This window comes from Castor canadensis, chromosome 6 (assembly GCF_047511655.1).
Source record: "Castor canadensis chromosome 6, mCasCan1.hap1v2, whole genome shotgun sequence".
Taxonomy (NCBI): domain Eukaryota; kingdom Metazoa; phylum Chordata; class Mammalia; order Rodentia; family Castoridae; genus Castor; species Castor canadensis.
Window position 1 is genome coordinate 176,617,987 of NC_133391.1, and position 17,371 is coordinate 176,635,357.

The 17,371-nt window shown below is 49.7% G+C and overlaps 1 long non-coding RNA gene across 2 annotated transcripts; it reads right to left on the bottom strand.

Moving 5' to 3' along the window:
- Positions 1–4,308: 4,308 nt before the first annotated feature.
- On the bottom strand, positions 4,309–17,243 carry LOC141424241 (uncharacterized). Of its 2 annotated transcripts, XR_012449256.1 has the most exons (4): positions 17,085–17,243; positions 9,418–9,610; positions 8,882–8,934; positions 4,309–7,695 (listed from the first exon to the last, which is right to left on the bottom strand). It is a non-coding gene; the product is annotated as an uncharacterized lncRNA (long non-coding RNA). The 2 variants fall into 2 exon arrangements; XR_012449257.1 differs by lacking the exon at positions 8,882–8,934 and having other exon boundaries at positions 17,085–17,234.
- Between the last annotated feature and the right edge of the window lie 128 nt (positions 17,244–17,371).

Sequence of the window (17,371 nt, forward strand, 5' to 3'; positions counted from 1 at the left end):
ATCATAGTCTGGTCAGGGCAGACTATGTACCATGCCTGGCACAGACACACGGGGCTGCCAGGAGCCAATCCTGTGCTCCCAGAGTGTGGAGAAGAGCAAATGCAACTGCAGAAGTGACAAGAGAAGTGACACCCTTGTGTGCAAGGGCATAAGGGGAAGTGAGGTAGGAAGGGCAGGGAGCTACAAGCTTGACCTCTACGTGAGGACACACCTGTCATGTCTGAGCTGGTAGCAAGGCGCCTGCCCAAAGCCAACTGTGCTCACTTCCTTTTCCCTTTTCCCATTTCTTGAGGTCACCATGTGGACCTCAGAGTCACTGTGGTTCTTGTTTCAGGAGCTCAGAGAGACAGCCAAAGAGGGCTCCCGAGGGCAGCTCAGAGCTACAGAGAATGCGTTGTGGATTGGGAAGAGAACTGGTGCTGCCACTGATGGCTTCAGTGCCACCAAGGGGCCCAGGCCTGGTACACAGAGAAGAGAGTAAGTCCATGGGTTGTTCTCTGGAATGACGCAAGTCCACTGATGAGTTTGGCTGGGAATCCCTGGCAGACACCCCTAAGTGCAGCCTGGCAGCTCCTCTGTATTTTCCTAGGTCAAGGCCTCCCACCAGGATGTCCACATTCCTGAGCTGAAGGCAGAAGACATGTTCGAAGAGAGCAATCGCTGAGCTCAGGGGCCAGCACCCTTGTACAAACACCTCTCCTGAGATGCTGCTGGGTCAGCCCACACATGTCCAGTGCTGCCCAGGGCCGAGGGCAGGGACACTCTTATGTAAGGCCCCAGAGAAGGATGAGGAAAGCAGCTTCCTCACATCCTTGCATCCCACGTACATACCCCAATGGTGTTTCACTCCTAAGTCTTGGCATGACCCTGATTCTGGTCCCACCAGCTCCCTAATTGCAGAGGTGAAGAGAGACTTTGGCCCATATACCACGCAGTGGTACCCTTCACCTACCATCTGTCCCCAGTCTCTCAGCAGGGAGCCCTAACCAGGGACACCTGAAGCGGGTTGCTTGTCATTGTAGGAGGAGAGCTACTCCATCTGGTGGGCAGGGTGGATACACAGTGTACCACAGCACACACCAGCAGAGTGTCACACATCCCCAGTGTCAGCAGCACTGCGGCTGAGATCTGGTTATGCAATCCAGTGAGTGATTCAGGGTGTGTGCATGTGTGTGTGTGTGCATGTGTGTGGGAGTGCATAAGTGGGTGCACAGGTGAGTGTGGGTGTGCACGTGCATATCAGTGTGTGTGCATGTGTGTGCACATGGTCTGCTGTGATGCTCACAGGAGCCCAGAATACCTGACTAGCACCCATTCTCATCTGAACAAGTGGATGGAGAGGATAAAACACCCAGGGAGAAAAGTAAATGTAACTGTGCTTGCATATGAGTCTGGAGGAGGCAGAGACCACATGGTCACCCAGCCAGAGGGGTTAGCAACAAGGGGACAAGCCCACAGATGGCTGGAAGCTGAACACAGTGAGCCGCCGTGGAGCACAGGAGGACACCAGTCCTGAAATGGCTCAAAGCTGCTTGGCTTTTGCACTCCCCACCCCAGGCTCCCACACACAGTGCACATTGTGTCTCTAACAGGAGGAAGGTGGAGTGTGCACTCACACACAAAGTGTGTGACAGCATACTGCTGTCACCAGACTCCTGAGACTGGTGACTGGCACAGAGCCCACTGCTCACCATTCCAAAGGGGTTCACTTCCTGGTCCTTGCCTTGCTCCTCCTGATGGACCACAGAAATGTATCACATCCCCAAAGTAAATATGATTAAAATCAACCAGGTGAGGGGGTCCCAAAATGGAATTGAAGCAGTAACAAATTAACTCCCCTAAGGGTGGGGAAGGAGACCTGCAGCAGATTTAGGAGACAGTGCTTCATAGACGAAAGCAGAGGACTGGACGGTTTCTGCCTTGGTTAGTTAAATCTGTTTTGCACAGAGACATGAATTAGCAATTCCAAACTCACTTTGTGTGTGTTCCAGAACTGAGCAAGCAAACAAATACATTATGGGTAATCAGAACCAGCTACATAATTTGTGGGGCCCAGTACAAAATGAGAACTTGTGGCCCTTGCTCAAAACTCATCAAAAGTGTCAGAACAAGATAGCAGCAGTAACAAACCCTTCCGAGCTTGAGGTCCCACATGTCTGGAGCCCACCCTGAGGACAAAGTCTCATGCTGAAGAGATAGGCTGTGAATGAGGAGTGTGAGCAGGACAGGAGACCCCAGAACCAGCTTTGGCATTGTGTGGGGATGGAACACATGTATGGATGTCTGAGTGAATAGAGGAGGAAGGAGGCAGACTTTTGTATTACAGAAGATTTCTTGCCCCATCCCCTAAAGGATTCGAGCACACCCAGAACCCAGATCATGGCTTCTAACACCCCTGTTCCCCCCGACGCATTGGGGCTTCCTGGACAGAGCTGAGGCAGAGAAGCTGCCAGTGGCCTTGAAGCAATTCATGTTCCATAGGTAAGGCAGAGCTTCAAGTGGGGGGGGGGCATGCCTAAAGGACACAGTCAACCCAAGGACACAGGAAGCTAGGCTTGAGACCAAAAAAGAACAAATAACTATAACAACAAAATATAACACATCTATTTAAGCCAATGTCCTCAAGTCCATACTTAGGTAGGTAGGTATGTAGATGGATGGATGGAGAGAGAGAGAGAGATGATAGATAAATAGATAGATGATAGATTAATGTATAGATGATAATAGATAGATTAATAGATAGGTAGATGATAGATTAATAGATGATAGATAGATAGATAGATAGATAGATAGATAGATAGATAGATAGATAGATGATAGATAGGAAAAGAAGAAAAGTGGGAGGAGAAGGTGGACACTCATCCTTTCAGAATTTGTTACAAATGTCAAAGAGGTGATGGGAACCAAGAATGACCATTTGACAAACAGCACAGTAATAACAGTTTGGGGCCAGAATCACCAAGGGACATTAAAATTAGTAGGTAAAAATATGGTGAGAAGTAGGACATTGCTTAGTTAGTCTCAACATATCTCAGCAAAAGACAATTGAAGGAACAGGGTGACCATGCAGTGAGAGGCCTGGGAGACTCCCGTTACCATGTCAGACGGCTCAATGGTGGATAATGCACAAGCTAACCTGTCCAGCAGGATGCCCCACAAGGACTCAGAGTGCACTCTGTGGGTTCCTGTTCCTAGGGTGTGGCTTCAATCTGGTTACAAGGAAGCAGCAAGAAAACCCCAGCTGTGCAGAAGTATGCTGGGAATAGCTAGCTGTCCTCCCACGGGTTGGGAAGGAGGCACTGTACGCTGTGGAGGCTGCCAGGGGAAGTAATGATGAAATACAATGTGAGGCCCTGGACTGGATGCTGGACTAGGGGATACTCACATGAGGCCTGCAGAACAGTTGGCAGTGCCATATTGGTGTCAATGTCCTAACTTTGAGCACTGCACTATGGTTATAAAAATGATGACTTTGAGGGAAACTGGATGTCAGATGTGCTGGAATTCTTTGCACTATACTGCAATGTTTTGTGTAATATTGAAACCAAAGTAAAATAAACGAAAGATTTATTTGTCCTTAGATTAGATGCAATGGAGATCTGCAGCATGAGTGCTGTTTCAAAGTTATTCAAGAGATTTCTTCCCTTGGTGACCACATTACCACCACTTTGATACCCACTGTACTGGATGAATGGTGTCCCCCAAATGCAAGCCCTCCCAGAACCTTGGAGGACACCTTGCTTGAAAATGAGGTCTTTGCAGATGTGTTAGGTAAAAGGTCACACTGGGTTGGGGGTTGACCCTAAATGCAAAGTGTCCTTAGAAGAGAAGAGTTCCCAAAGGAAAAGGCTACATGTAGGGTGGCAGGCATTTGGTGATGCATCCATGCGCCAAGGAACAGCATACTTGGCAATGCCAGAGAGAGTCGGTAACGGAGGCTTCCCCAGGGCCTCTGGAAGGAGACAGCCCTACAACACCTTGACCTCAGACACTTCCTGTTGTGTTCAACCTGCAGGTGCTGTCTTCTGTACAGAACCCACCCTTGTCCCCACAGTGTTTGCCTCTCCCCCCTGTAATTATACTCTGCTTCTGAGGGAGACACACAGCTCTACAAAGAAAGCCACAAAGCAGGATTCCTCCAGTGCTGGTGTCCACAGTCCCTGCCCTACCTCCCAGCCACCATGAAAAGCCATTTCTCTTCCGCATGGACTCTCTGGGTTGTTCAGTAACTGCTGAACCTGGGGCGCTATTTGCCTTGATGACTTTGTTCATGCAAAAATTTACATTTATTTTTTTGCAAATGTACTTTGTTTCAGAGCAAACTTAGATTCATGACCAAATTTCTCACATAACCCTGTACCCACACAGGTCCAGCTCCCCCACTGTTGGCCTCCTCACCAGAGCAGTGCATTTGTGACATCTTAATTACATCGTAATTACCTGAGCTCCATAAGACCACATCAGGGTTCACTCTTAGAGCTGCACATTCTGTGGATGAGGACAGATGCACAGTGACATGGATCCCTCTTTATAAAACACACACACACACATACACACCGCCTCTCACCATGTGATGCCCTTGGCCACCTTCTCCATGTACCTACTGAAGGGCATCCTGCTTACAAGTTTTGGCAATTATGAATAAAATACTATAAAATCTGTATGCAGGTTTTCTGTGTGGACAGTTTTCAGCTTCTTTGTGTAAATACCCTTCAGTGTGATTGCTGGATTACAGCAATCAGAAAAGGTATGTTTAGTTTGGTTTAAAAAACCCAACCAAGCTGTCTTCCAAAGTTGCTGCACACTGCCCTCCCAACCAGCAATAATAAAAATCCTTATTGCTCCACATCCTCACTGGTACTTGGTGTAGTCAGTGTGCTACAAACCAGCTGGTGGGGTCCATTTGCTCCATCCAACTAGAAAAATGGGCTCCTCCAGTTATTCTGGGCCCTCAGCAAATATTTGCAGGCAGTAGAGTGAATGGCAGCAGACAGCAGCAGGCATCCCTGGGCCTTTAACAGACAGGGGTGGTACAGGGTTCAGGACCTCTGGGTTGGGCTGAGGCCTTAAGTGTTACAGCTCTTTTGTTCCCTGGCTGCAGCAGGGGCAGTCTCTGTTGGCCGATCCTACTGGCCACTGTCAGTTCCACTTTTGCCACTGATGTCAGCTTACTTTTTGCTGCTGTCACTTTCATTGCTGCCCTCCATACACACACTCTGCTGCCACCAGGGCTACTTGTGCCCCACACACACACACACTCTCCTGTTAGTGTCCCCCAGTCCAATCAGCTGTGACTGGCCACAGGCCACTCCTGCCAGGGGCTGCTGGGCTCCAGCAAGAACCACAGGATAGCATCAATGCTACCCTGCTACCAAGGCAGCCCCAAGCTATTCCTCCTACTGCTGCTTCTTCTGTTTTTCTTCATGTTACCATTCTAGCAAAAGTAGACAACACAGCTTGAAAGAAAAGTCAACAACACTGCAACATCGGGGGTAAACAGCAACACAGGAAGAAATGCCCCAGCAGCTCACAAACTAAATTGAGCAGCCTGCTTGTATAGTCAGAAGGGGACAGACACAAAGATGTGTACATCAATCACAGCAGGTCCTTCATGCAAATGAAGCACTGTGTTTGCACCAATCATGGCACGGTCCCCTATGCAAATGAAGGACTGTGTTTGCACCAATCATGGCACAGCTGCTTATGCAAATGAAGGACTGTGTTTACACCAATCACAAGTCTTCTGCTGGACCACCAGGGGAAGTGCTTGCTCACTGGCCAGGGTAGAAATGGACACAGGGTCATCCAGTGTGCTCTGAGATTTGCAATGGCAATAAACGTCCTATGCAAGCTGTTTGCTGGGACAGCGCCTTCAGGAGCCGGAGCTGTGCTTTGGGGTATAGCCTCCTCAGTGTGTCTGTGGAGAGTTCAAGCAGCTGGCGCTGGCAGAAGGGCATCTGGATGACTGCTTGACTGATGGTCCTTCGCTCAAGGCAGCCAGGGCCCCAGGGAAGGGTCTAAGAGCTGTCAATGAGGGAGCAAATTGTCCCAGCTCCAACATCTCAGCGCACTTAGGAAAAGTAACCATTACAAGGGTGCTAACGATAAAGGCTTGTCATTAATGTGAGCGGTGCTTTCACGTTTTGCATGCTCTAGCAGAGCTTAGCTCCTGTCCCTGGGCCCAGGGAGGGGCTGCGAGGGCATTGGGTTTTGGCCATTCTTGTAGATATGTGGTGGTATCGCTTCATTGCCCTGTTTGCAGTTCTCTGATGACATATGACGAAAAACATCGGCTCATAGGCCTGTTTGTCTTCTGTGTGTCTTCTGTGGTGAGGCACCTGTTCATGTCTTTTGCCCATACTTAATCAAGCTGTTTGTTTTCATGTCGAATTTTAAGTGTTCTTTATGTGTTTGTGGATAAAGTCCTCTACCAGATAGGTCTTTGCAAATATTTTCTTCCAGCCTCTGGCTTGTCTTCTGATTCTCTTGACAGTGTCTTCTACAGAAATGCATAATTCTAATGAAGTCCAACTTACCAACTTTCCTGTACTGTGCCTTTGATGTTGGATTTAGAAAGTCACCTCCATACCTAAGGGGGCTTAGGTTTTCTTTCATGTTATCTTCCATCAGTTTTGTAGCTTTTCACATTAGGTCTCAAATATATTTTGAGTTAGTTTTTGTGAAGAGTATATGGTCTGTGTCAAAATTTGTTTGGATTTTTTGCATATGGATGTCTGGTTTTTCCACCCCCTTTGTGGAAAGCTTAGCCTTCACTCCAGTGTCAAAGGCCAGTGGACCACATAGATCCAGGTCTATTCCAGGGCCCTTGTCCATCACCACTGACCCATTTGCCTGCTCCTTCACCAGCACCCAGTGTCTTGACTATAGCAGCTTCATTACAGGTCTCTGTGAAGGTTAATCTTGTCAGCCTGATTGGATTGAGAATCACTTAGATTACTGTGTGTGGGTGTGTCTGTGAGGGTGTTTCCAGAGATGATCAGATCATGAGGACTCCTACCTAACCAATGGATAAACCCCTTGATGGATTCATACATGGTGACTTTGTAGGGAGATGGTGAAAGGTAGGGGGTGGAGCCTAATTGGAGGAAGAAGGCCACTGGGGGCATGTCCTTGAAGATGATATTTTGCCCTGAACTTTCCTTCTTCTTCTGTGCTTCTTCCCTACCATGACGTGAGCTTCTCTGCTCTGTCCCACCCTCCCTGCCATAATGGACTGACACCTCTGAAGCCATAAGCCAAAATAACAATTCTTCCCTTTAAGTTGTTCTCAGGAATTTTGTTCACAGTCTTCAAGTCAGCCATGTCAACCCTCCTATGTTGCTCTTCAGGTTTGTCTTGGCTGTTCCGGGTTCTTTTTCTCCCTGCACAACTTGGGAATCAGTTTGTGGGTACCTATGGGATAACTTGCTGGGGTTTGGCTGGTTGTGCTCATTTTAAGTGGTGAGGGTTAGACTGAAACAGAGAGATAAATGAGATAGCTCGATGTCAGCACAGGTTTATTCAGGAGAAGAAACGTGTGGATGGGGTCTTCAGCAGATGCTAGAGCCCATTGCCTCTTGTAGAATGGGGAATTTACAGGAGAGGAAGGACCTGGTAAAGGGTAGGGGGATTTCTTTCATTGCGGCTTGTCTATTGTCCATTGCTGGGGGTAGTCAAGGAAGTAGGTCTTGTGTTCTGGTAAAGGTGATGAGAAACAGGACATTTCAGTCACAGACCAATAGCAAGAACAGGACGCTGCTGGGGGTAATCAAGGAACTAGGGCTTGTGTTCTGGCACAGGTGCTGGGAACTTGGAGGGCCCATCTCTACTGGAGCCAGACAACTCTAGGGTCAAGTAGAGTTTAAGATGGCATACATTATGTCAAGTTGAGGACTAACAGTGAGATGTCTTGGTATTTTATTTGTTCTTCTGAATTATTAGCTGCATGAGATCAGGTATACACCCCCATGTTCTCAGCCAGAACCTACATGCTTCCTTTTCACACTTAGATCTCTGACCCTTCGGGGTTAATCTGGCACCTAGAGAAACTAAAAATTCAGTTGTATCTTTCTCTAATTGCCTATCTAATTATTCCAAGAAAGTCATCAAAAATTCATCTTTCCCCAGTTTTACCATACTGCAAGTCTCTCCGTGACTCAGGTCTCTACTACCTGCATGCACCTGGGTGGCTGCATCTGTAGTCAAGGATTTGACATTAACAGCCACAGGCTTCTCTCTGAAATTATTCTTTCTGATTTACTTTGTGAAGGGTCTCCAGGGCTAGAGCATGTCTCCTTCAACAGCCATCCTCAAAGACCATCTATCTCATGTACTCCACCTCCAGCCGGGGCTCAGGCTCCCCTGGAGTTTACTGCCCCCTAATTCTAGGGAAGAAGCACAACCAGCTGCTTGGAAGAGAGAGTTTTTTGAGGCACTGGAGTTTGAACTCAGGACTCCACACTTGCTAGACAGGCGCTCTTACCACATGCACCACTCCATCATCCTAGAGCTAAGAATTCTAATGCCACATCCCACTGCCACTCTGGGCACCCAGCTGCCCTTAGCTGCTGCCTTCTCTGTTCTCCTTGAGTAAAGAATGCAGAGGCACCTGGTGCTGCCCTCAGGGCAACCTGGGCACAGCTGGTTCTGCTCAGAGGTCAGTGCCTGGGCTTGGGGAAAGGTGCATTTCATCCTTTCAGTCAGAAAACAAATCTTGGGTGTCATGATTCTCATTCTGTGAAATGTGATGTCCTGCCTTTTATTACAAACTTTTATAACATCCTCTTAACAGGCATATCATCTACTTGTACAAATCAGTTTTTAAAAATTAATGTAATGGCCTGTCATAAAAGGGTGGAGATAGGGCTAGGGCATGACTTACATGGTAGAGCACCTGCCTAAGCAATCACAAGGTCCTGAGCTCAAACCCCAGGGCTGCCAAACAGAAAAAAAAATGGTGGCAATTAGTTTTACTAGTACATAACATGAATTTTGATATCAAAATGGATGGGCACCTACTGCTTCTTATATTGAAATATGCCTTCACTGGACAAGGTGGCATCAGTCCTCTCCATGACCCGGAAGTCCTGTGGCCTTGCAATAGCTCATGCAGATGACCCACAAGTGAGCACAAGGCCATCTAGGGAATGGTGACCAGCTACAGGGACATTCTGAGCAAAGTGAAGTACCAGCCACCTCAGTATACATTATTGTCAAATTCCCAGAGAAGTCAAAGTGTGGTAAAAATCGTGCCTATTTGTGCGTGTATAGGCAAGGTTAGGGCTCCACTCAGGCTCTTCTCTGGCAAGACCTTGTGAGGATAAGAAACCCCTGTGTATGAGCATTCAGGCCTTCCAGCAGCCAAAACACTAGCAGTCCACCCCAGGTGTCAGACAACCAGTCAAAGCCCCCACAAACCTCGTTTCCCAGCAGCCCGTCATGGTGCCTAGACTGAACAGCTTGCCAGCCATCTTCACCAACAGGTGGTAGACCTGAAGAAGCCCATTGCTCCAAAAGGCTCTCTTTGCAATGCCCAAATTGGGTCTACTTCCATTTCACAGCGCTGCTTCCATAAGAGCCTGGGTTGCAGAACCAACATGGGCTTTTGTAACTGAAATAGAGACAAAGAGAAGACTGAGGGGGAGAGACCTTCCCCAGAGCCATGTCCACCTCCTCGCCATGATAACAAGGGCTGAACTAGGTGAGAAAACTGGGATGACTCATTCAGGGCTCACGAATGGAAACCAATTTCTTTCATAAATGAAACTGACCCTCTTTGCACAAAGCATGTCACTCCAAATGTGTGCTTTTCCCTTAAGCGATCCTCCAGTTCTCTGTGGACACCAACTGGGCATCCAACAATTCAATTCAGTTCTGACACCAGTGACCTGGGATCCACGCACACCTCACAGGTTGAGGGCTCAGTCCTGCAAGACTCCCCCACTTCAGATGCCAGTCACAAGTGGTGAGTCCTCAAGTACTCACACTTCTGCCAAGCTTGGCTATAACTTGGTGGTCCCCCCTCCCCTCCTCAAGTTCAATCATTTGCTAGATTGGGTCAAAGAACTCAGAGAAATAGTTTGCTTACATTTTCTGGATTATAAAGCTCACCATGAGTACCATGGACATCCAGGTGCAGAGGTACATAGGGTTAAGTCAGCTTTCTGTTGCTGTGACAAAATACCTGAGATAACCAGCTTATAAGAAGGAAAGATTTGGAAATAGCCAAGATGCTCCACTACTAACAAATGAATTTTCAAAATGTGGTATTTATACAAAATGGAATTTTATTCAGCTACAAAGACGAATGAAATTTTGTCATTCGCAAGTAAATGGATGGAACTGGAGAATGTCATCATAAGTGAAGCTAGCCAGGCTCAGAAGGCCAAAAATTGCATGTTCTCCCTCACTTGAGGATTATAGACCTAAAACAAATGCAGTAATATTATTGGTAGATCACACACTAAGAGGAGGCTGTGCATGGGAGGGATATAGAAAGGGAAGGAAACCTAAAACTTAAATGAGGTTGATGTGCCCACTGTAGAGGAGCGAATATAGTAATCTTAAGATAGCAGAGGCCACTACAGGAAGGAGACTAGGAAGTAGTGAAGAGGTCTGGTAGAGATGAACCAATGTGGGTTGTAACACAGATGTGCATGGAAGCAATGCTAGGAACCTCTGTATAGCTATCTTTATCTCAAACTAGCAAAATGTTATGTCTTTCTTATTATCACTTATGTTTTCCCTTCAACAAAATTAGAGAAGAGGATGGAACAGGTTCTCCCCGCAAGTGTGTGTGGGGGCGGGGTCCCAAACGATATATTTACATGTAAGTAAATGTAAAAACGCTAAAATAAAAAATTTTAAAGGAAATTTAAAAAGGAGGAAAGGTTTATTTTGGCTCATGATTTTGGAGGTTTCAGTTCATGGTCACTTGGACCCATCACTCTGGGCCGTGGTAAGGCAGACATCATGGTGGAGCAAAGCTGCTCCCTCATGGCAGCCAGGAAGCAAAGAGAGAGGAAATACCGGGGGTTCCATGCCTTTGAAGGGCACGTTCCCAATGACCTCACTTCTTTCCTGTAGACCCCTCTTCCTAAAGATTCTACCACCTCCCAGTACCACCACAGGATGGTGACTAAGCCTTTAGCATATAGGCCTTTGGGGGACATGTAAGATCCAAACCATGACATAGGGCAAGGTGCAGAAAGGTCCCACCAAACCCCCATCACCCAGTTGCAGCTGTGACATTACCCTTCTTTTTGACTTGGGTCTCACACACTGTGGGTCCCTGGCTTCTGTGTGTTGGAGACCAAGGGATCTCTGAAATAAATGCCCTGACAAAGCAGCACAGAGGACGGCCCTGAGACAAGTTCTTGTACCTCCAGTTGCAGGTTAGGTGCTAGATGGAAATATGTCCACTGGACCAAGGAGCGTTTTTGTAATGAAAATACGTGGAAGGAACGCGTAACTGTTTACAGTGACTCTGCACTGGCTGTAGCAGGATCACCTGCTGCAGGACAGCTTTGGGACGGGAGGGCAGTCCCAAGAAGCTGAGTCCACAGCTTCAGGTTGATGGGATTGTAAGCAGGTGTGCCATGACTGTGGTCACTCCCTAGGGTCTGATCTACGTTTCAACCCAAATTTGGGAAGCTGGACCATGTCTTGTTGGTTTGACTCAAAGTTGTTAGCTGATTAACTTCCCTTACCTTTCCTTCCCTCCATTCCCAGCCCTCAGGCCCAGAAATTTTCTCTTATCAATATGGCATCATGAAGGCTCCATGGAGTGGGCGGCAGGAAACCACAGTGGGCACAAGGTCTGTGCCTCTCTCCTCTGCACACATACTCCACAGCCCTGAGATCTCACTGGCAAAATTCAAGCTCAAAGGATGTTAAATAGCAGCATCTTAGCCTTACACTGGAAGCTGCCCACCCTTCCTGACACAATAGGGTGCCAGGAGCAGGCAGGTCTGTCCTAGGGCTCCTCCTCCCAGCAGTCTGGGATGTCCTGGCTCAATCCCCGGGTAAACAGCACCAGGCCCAGACTGGACCTCCATGTTGTCCTGCCAGAGCAGGGGTCCCTGGGAGCAATTCCTAGGAGGAGGACACAATCTTTCCCCATTCAGGAAGCCCCTTCCTGAGAACTTCCCAGCTCAGCACCTCCTCCACTAGTCCAAGATACATCCCTACATGTGGTGCAAGGTCCATGCTCTGTCCACATGACCTCAGGGAGACATGAACCCCTTCTGCAGGTCCACAGCCACAGCAAACCAGGCTCTCTGAAGGTGCTTTCTTTTTACCTCCCTTATTTGTATTGCTGTTAAGTGATTAGGCATTAGCTTGAATGGAATCAAGGCAGTAAACAACTTGTCTCTGTGGACCCATGGCTAAATTCATCCAGGGATGTTTACCCAAATCTGATTTAAAATGAAATCCTTCTTCTGGTAAGTCTAAGTGTGCATGGTCTGAACCCCAGGCCCCTCCCATGACCCACCAGGCCTAGGGTGAGTACGCCGTGAGTTCTGAGATGGGAAGGGCCCAGCCTGGGCAACTGGGAGCAAGGCACTAGTAGCTGGCTGCACCCTTGTGCCTCACTTGCACATGCTATTCCCTCTGTCCAAACACCTCCTGGCTGTCCTACCTCCTCAGCCTCCTCTCAGCTGCCACATCCCTGCAGACACTGACTGACCTCCGACCAGAAATGGCAGTTGTGATCCTCTCCATCACACCATGGGCCAGCCCTTATTTGAGCTTGTCACCAAGAGCAACCTCATAATTATGGTGCAGTCAGGTCCACACGATCACAACTAGGCCACTTGTCTTGGATGACCATGTCCCAGGTTTTCAAGGGAGAGGAGGCAGTACCAAAGCTTCCTGCTTTTCCCTCTGTTCTATGGAACATGGGGGTCCAACCCAGCTTCGACAGTGGGTCTCCCTGCCCTGGCAGCCAGGATCTTAATCACACCTGTTGGGTCCTCCTGTGTCCCTGATCCGCTGGTGCTTGGGGGTAAAGGGGCTCATGACCCCTTCCTGTGAATCAACTGCACCACCTTCTTGGTGGTTTGGGCACAGTAAGGCTTGGGTCCTGCATCCTTTAAATGGCCAGAGGCACAGAGCAGATCCCCTTCCCAGGACTACAGTCCAGCCCTTGTACACACTTGCAGCTGTCCAAGTGGACAGCTCAGTGGGGTCTTAAGCCTGACCCCAGCCCCACGTGTCTGGGGAAAGCTCTTCTTGCCCCAGTTTCCTCATTTGTACAATGGCATGACCTTCACTCCTACCCTGGGGACCATGATTGTGAGCAATGACTGAACTCTGAAAACTCATGTCAGGAAGGGGCCGCAATGTGGTGGTTATTCTTCCTGGACCACCTGACATCACATCTCACCCTGTCTCTTGGGATGTACTTTGCTAAGCAGCCTCTCTGTGACTCAGGCCTCTGCTACCTGTATGCACTTGGCAGGCAGGTGTTCTTGGCTGCACCTGCAGCCTGCATCTGAGCAGGTCACAGAGCCCCTCCCCATGGCCCAGGCCCTCCCAGCCCATGGAGGCTTCTTCCAGCTCAAGGAGGGCTCTGTGCCCTTGTGCTGGGTCTTGAGGTGGCAGATCCAGAGCTGTCATTATCACACTCATCAAAGGGGCAATTACAGTGACAGCCAGAGCAGAGTTGGAGCTCTGGAAGGCAGCAGACACAGCCCCATCAGATGGCTTCTGCCTGCCTGCCACAGAAAGCTATTTTCATGAGCTTGTTGGCTGTCAAAAGCCATTTAGCTCCCTATGTGTTTCAGAGAATATAATCTATTATTTGTTTTAAAAAAAATAGGTTTCTTGAGGTAACTACAAAACCCCCAGTACTAAGTCATATGCAAGCTCTGTGGGAGGCTGGCCTGGCTTTTTAAAGATAATAACAGGGTTGTGTTCTACTGCTGAAACCTGCAATCTCATTGATTTTTCCTTCTGCAGAATTGGACCATTGATGAGGACAATGGCCCTGGTGAACCAGCAACATCCACACTGCACTCAGTTTGTACCAGTGGAATCAAGAAGTCCAAATCAGGGTGTCTGAGGAGCCCACCCCCTGCTCAGCGCCCACCACCTCCACCCCCACTATGACAGCAGCTCCCTGGCTAGGATGAGAATGGTTGCCTCCCAGCAGTGGCTGGGTGGGAATGCCCAGGTCCATGCAGAACAGGTCAGAGAAATAGAAGCAGCCTGTGCCCTAAGCAGGAGAAGCCTATGGCTAAACACAACCAAATGTATGCTGCTGGGTGTGCAAGGACTGTCTTTAGAACCTGAGTGAACAGGAAGCAGGAGTCCCACACCTTCCTCCCCTGGATAGAGTGGCAAGCCGTCCCCAGCTAGCTGGGCCAGGGAAGGCCCTACCTACCTGCTACCTCTTCTCCTGCTGTTTCTTCCCTTCCCATAGCTGCAAGGACAGGCTGGCAGCAGGGGCAGGTGTCCTGCTCCCCTCATGTTCTGATCATGGTCCGCTGACCTCACAAAGGGACCTGCACTTCCCAGTTACCCTCAATTGCCAGCTGAATTATTGTCAGAGTTCACAGAGAACAAGGACAGCTAGGTCTGGCTATTTCACCTGTTTTCTGGAACATTCTGAGCATTCCACATACAGATAGCCTCCTTAGCCTAAGGACCCTCAAATGATGGAGCTGGTAAGGCATTTAAAAGTTAATATATCACCTGCTGGCATGAGGCTCCCTGAGCATGAACGTGAGAAGCCCCTAGGCCTAGCAAGATTTGTGGCAGCTACGTCAGACACACAGCAGTCCTTACCTCTTTGGGCAGCGGGAGTGAAACCAGTGCAGGGGACAGGGACAAACAATTTCCACCACCTGAGCAGTCAAAGCTACCATTAATTGTACCCAGGTATCAAGTGCAAGCCTGAGTGGGCCATGTGGGATGGGGGCAGAGCTACATCTAGACAGGCCTCTGGGGAGTGAGCCAGAAGCCACTGCCATGCCTGGAGTGCTGAAGGGTGACAGGAGAATCAATAGACTTCTGCTGGGGGCTGGACAGCTCTGCCACTTTCAAGGGATTTCTGAGATTAACATTCTTTCCAACTACTTTTCTTCCAAATGCTCCCACACGCTGATATGACCCAGCATAGCACAGCCTCAAGGGTTGGAATCGAGAGGATGCTTTGTGTGGAACCCGAACAAGGAAGGAGTGGGGTGAAAACATTGGCCAAGAGTGCAGAGCACTCTGCTGCCATTGCCATTGCAGCAGATTCCAGGACGTCCACTCACCCAGACTCCTCCTCTCTCCATGAGCACCCCCACCCCCGGCAAAACATCCTGCTCCACAGGCCACCACTAATGACACCAGGGTGGACACTGACCATGGCGGCAACCAATCCAATTCTAGCTCAGAGAATGGGCTTGTAATCTGAGAGGAAAATGAGGCATTTGCCGAACAAAGGGAGGGACAGGGATGAAGCCATACCCCACAGCTCCCGGACCAGCCCCTTGCTGAGACCTGGCTGCATCCTGGCCTTTGGATGCCACAAGACCCCCACTCCAACAGCCTGCTGATCCCTCATGCCTAGCAGCTAGAGTTGGTCTTGGTCACTTGCAGACCACAAGGCCACAGCATCATCCACAGGCTGACAGGAACAGAAACTGCTGTAGGATGTGGAACAGTCTCACCCTGTAGGTCTTCCAAGTGTGGCTGGAGAGCAGGGCAGGCAAGACAGCCCTGCAGACTAAGGAAGCTGGATGTATGTCAGTGTAGCAGGTTTCTGCACAGGGTTTTTGGACAAGCAGTGGGAGAAGACTGGAGAAAAGGTGAGAAGCTTGGGTCTAATCAAACACCATTATAAGGCTGGTAGTGAGTAGACCCTGTGGGGAGAACTTGTGGGGTGGGGGTATAAGTGGCAGGGGGTCTCAAGTGGCCCTGTGCTCCTTTCCCAGTCCTGTCTCTGCCTCACTTTCCTTCCCTGGCAAGTCTGTGCACCCACAGACCCTGCTCCCACCTGCTCAGAGAAAGCCAACTGCTCTCTGTTCTTGCCTGTGTCCTTCAGCTTAAAGCAAATGAAAACCCTCTGCAACTTAACAGCACCTGCCATTTCTACAAATGCCTGGTGACTTTTGATTGTGTCAAAAGTGACCATGTGTCAGAGAAAGACACAGGGAAGAACACCAGTCAAAGGGCACAGTAGCTCTGATAAATCAAGGGTCCTGCCTTAGGAGATGGGAAGTTGCATGCCCATGGACTAACCGACGCCCTCCATGGAAAGTCATCAAGTGCCAGCAGTCCTGGGAAATGGGAGCAACAGCCTCTCTCCCAGAGGGAACCTCGGCTGACCACTGTTCTGGGCTCTAGCTAGGCACAGCTGTTTTCACTGTAAGGATTTTGTATTCTTTTTCGTCAAAAAGCGCCTGTCCCCACATTGGGTTTCTACTGTAAACCAAGAAATCATAAAGGATAGTTTCAGTCGGATGCAGAAGAAATGTGCAAATTGGGAAAACAGATCAGCTGGAGACAGAACTCGCCTCTGCCGAGGTTAGGCAGGAGCCAGGTGTTTTCACCCACAGGCGTTCTTTGGACAAGACCAGCGAGACTGAGTTAAACTGGACGGTCCGAAACAGGCAAATCAGGGTGGTGGACGATCTGCAAGTCCATCAGAACGTGCAGGTCGGGGCACACTGGCCTGAGCGTTCCGATGGAGTTACTAAGGATTCTTATACCCAGGAAAACCCTTCCCTCTGGCGACCCTGTCCTGGACACCGCGCCTGCGTGGGGACGGGACAGGCCTTCCTTCTTGGGTGAACACGCTGCGGCTAGTCTGTTTTGCTAGATTGTTAACAGTTGATATGTCGTATATATGAAGCTTACGTATTGTAACAAAATACACACCAGGACGTCAGGTGTGGGTCTGTCCGCTGCCTTTTTAAATGTTTTGACACAATCCCAGACTCAGAAGAGCTACGAGACCAGCTACCATTCCCCGCCTCGATCCCCCTGCCCCAGGCGCCCGCAGATCTCCCTCCCGAACGCGCTCCTGGGTGCGGGCGGCTCCAGAGGCCGGGCGGCCAGGGGACACCTCCCGGTCTACTGCCCGGACGTACTCCGCTCGGCCCAGCGACCGTCACTGCATCCCGGGACCGCCAGGTCCCCCCCTTAACCTGGACCAGCCGCGCCCCGCTCCGCGATTCAGCACCGACTCTCCGCGGGGCACGCCGGAAGGACGTCACAGGAGGATGACGACAGCAACGCGCCCCCGTCGCGCGGACGCGCGTGCGCAGCAGCGGCCGAGTCCCGCTCCCAGGGGGCTGCGCGTGCGCGTCCACTTCCGGCGGCGGCGCGGGGGGTCCGGAAGCGGCGGCCGGCGAATCCCGCGGCGCCAGGTGTGGGC